This window comes from Perkinsus marinus (genome assembly GCF_000006405.1).
Source record: "Perkinsus marinus ATCC 50983 genomic scaffold scf_1104296939964, whole genome shotgun sequence".
Lineage (NCBI taxonomy): Eukaryota > Perkinsozoa > Perkinsida > Perkinsidae > Perkinsus > Perkinsus marinus.
Window position 1 is genome coordinate 44,017 of NW_003212979.1, and position 2,441 is coordinate 46,457.

The following is a 2,441-nucleotide window of genomic DNA, read 5'->3' on the forward strand; positions in this document are numbered from 1 at the left end:
GTATATGCATCGCAGCATCTATGAGCATAGCATATCACACAGCGGTCAGAGAGCTTGTGATCTCAGATGTCTCCGGTTTGCGTTCAGAACACTTACTCTCGCCCAATGAACTCGGTAGTGTATGGACCCAAGGCCGGACCAGAACGAGACAGGATGGTATCATACCATCTCAATGAGCTCTTCTTCTGCAAAATCTCGCAATGCAAGACTCACATTGCAAGCCATATCGGGGGTGGGGCAAAAATAAGTTATGATCGTCAACATTCTCCTCGACGCTGCCGATAGTTATCGGTATAAGCTGTACTCTCAGACAGTGATTGGCGTAGTGATGATGACCATTTCCACCCAGGAAGTAAATAAAACGGTGGAGGAGTTGGTGAGACAAAAGATGTAACACTTGTGTTTCTTCCATGTTGAACTCGCTAATCCGTAAGCCATGATTACGTCCTTTTAGACCCGATATATCAATTGGGTAAATTGCCTAAAAATGAATGTCGATACAATGTACGTTAGCGCCGCGAACGTACATTGTATCGACATTCATTTTTGGATCTTTGGCCACCAAAGATGTCCTCGTTCGAATGCACATCTCTGTGCAGCACGTTGGGGGGAGCAACGGGGTCGTGACATGGGTACTGGCTCCGCAACGTTGGTCCGGGTGGGAGAAGCTAAAACGGAATTCGTATTATTCTGAGTTGAGTCCTCGAAAAAATGATAATAATAACTACTACTAGCAGTCTGCTAGTATGTGTATGCCAAATGGAAGTATTTTGTTGCGCTCAGATCCTTCTTTTCTTTGCTCGCCCAGAATCCTTCCTACGCAGATGATTACTCGATACAACAGCATTACTAGTGGACTAGAATAGATTGTGACACAACTATCGTGTTCATCCGATGTCGGGCATGTCCATCTCAGAGTTATTTTTTCATATCGGCCATCCTGGACGCAAGGCTATATTTTGACAAAGTGCCTAGTGACTCAGCAGGCAAAAACGGATTTTGTTGACAGTGGCGATGCAGGGTATGCAAGAAGGATAGATACCAATTTCATGCAGAAAAGTGTCCCACACATCTTCTAGTTCACCACCGCAGACAAATCCATCAAAGATGCCAACTGGAAGAACCTAAAGATTCAAAGATACGTTGATCGCATTCTGCAGGAGGGATGCGTGCTTAGGAGGAACATTCTAACAGAAGTATGATTGATGAGTTCCCATCTTTCATGAGGCTTCAGATCTCCTCTGTGGAAAATGTAAGTGCAGTGAACGTCCTAAGAAACTTACTGTGCGTAGAGCTCGCAAGCACTCTCTGTAAAACCATTCGCCGTGAGTAGCATCTGAAGCATATGGCAACACACTGCGAAGTGAATTCGGCTGCAATATTATTCGATGGCTGGACACCACCCGGCTACGCCGGAGGCAATTTAATGGCGTGCGCTGCGGTTTACAGAGAAAGGGAGGCTCCAGAGATGGTCGTGTGCATCCCGCTGAGAGCTCGTTGTCTGGAGGTGGAGCAGCGAGGGACGGGGAATATAATCGGCCAATTAACGCTGAATGTGCTGCGGAGATGAGAAAAGGTACTTCTGACACCGCCTACTGGGGTGATATGCTTCATTGTCAGCTGGCATTCGTACTATTGCATATTTGAGCGACAACGCGGGAAACGCTGCCCTGGGAAGATCCCTTGCAGCTCACCAAACAGTTTTATCTCTGGAAGATCGCATGACAAACCACCACCCGGATGATTCACTACGCGCCCTTCCAGTGAGGTGTATATCTCATATCAATCAGTTATTATGTCAAGATTTGGCGAGGTTGCCTTCCAGTACAACTGAAGCGACCAGCAGTTCGATCAACAGTATGCTTCTTAAGATTCATACGGAGCTTGCCAACGATAAAGGGGGGTCATCAATTCCAACTCACTACGATCGAGCCCCTCCGAGGGATGTACCTCACCACGAAGAGAACATAGATACCCTCAACCTTCCGCGAAAAGGAACCACACAAGCAAGTGCTTTAAAAAATTTGAACTTCCCAAGGGCAGCTTTCTTAAGTTTGTTCTCCTCGAGCGTTGCTAAAAAGTCAATGGTGATAGTACACTCAAGGGTCTTCACCGGGACAAAGAGTTCCTCGGCATGACTACTCATATGTATTCCTCCACCAGCCTCAACTAACAAGCGGCCAGAGGCACCCAAATGAGCCTCAAGTTTGAACCGGTCAGTGAGCTTTGGAAAACGGATCTTACCGACAGCATCAGCGGTCAAAGTACGCCCCTTTCGAGCACATCTAATGGCGTAATACGCCAAAGGGGGATCCGGCGCATAAGAATAGCGTCGATTATCCGGTACACGACTATGAGACGATGAATCTAAGAGAGTGATGATGACGGCGACTACGATGAACCACCAGAGGAACAACCGGAGGTAGTATCTTTACTCGATC